Here is a 776-nt window from a genome sequence, read left to right as displayed (position 1 = left end):
TTCCCCCGTCCCAATGGGGCAGTTGAGCCCTCCACTCCACCCCCCAGTGGGGGCCTTTCTTTTCTTCCCCACCAGCTTTGAGCAGCCCTGTTTCAGATTGGCCTTTTTATGTTTGATATAAAGAATAGTTGTTGGCCAATTCCATCTTTTCATCGCTGCTCTCCAGGCCCGGGTCCAAGCGGCTTGTCAGATGCTCATTAACTCCCCCTTTGGCTCTTTCCAGTGTGTCTCCTAAGCTCATTGTGCCAAGAACTAGCGCTTCTTTCTCTTTACACGGCTCCCTTTCTCTGCTCCATCAGGGAGACAAATTACTTTCCAAAAGGGATCGCCAGGGATGGTTTAATGAGAATTTCTCTAGGGCTGGCCGTGGAAATCAATGTAGTTAACATTCGGTGCACTTAATTGGACTTTTCTCTTCTGCCTCCTTCAAAAAAACTCTGAAGCTATCCTGTTAATCTCTCATTTGTAATCAATTGTGTTGACTAAACAAAAGTCTAGGTCGTCCTTTCTTCCTGTCCCAGACAATCCTTTGTTGCCTCTAAATGCCTCATTCTTGAGTGCTCCTGGTCGTGTAGATGGGTCCGATTGTTGACAGTTCATTATTGCGCTTTTGTCCATTTAATCTCCCTCGCTGTGTTTTGCATGTGCATGCCTTAATGAGCTCCGTTGGCAATTAACATGTTTCTAGCAGCAAACTGGTTGCTCAGACGTTTGGAGAGCGGAGTGCAGGGAAAAGGGCAACGCAGCTGCCTTTAGGTTGTTCGCTTCCCGGTGCC

This window comes from Egretta garzetta, unplaced genomic scaffold, assembly GCF_000687185.1.
Source record: "Egretta garzetta isolate BGI_Z169 unplaced genomic scaffold, ASM68718v1 scaffold91, whole genome shotgun sequence".
Lineage (NCBI taxonomy): Eukaryota > Metazoa > Chordata > Aves > Pelecaniformes > Ardeidae > Egretta > Egretta garzetta.
Note: the sequence above shows the minus strand (reverse complement) of the source record.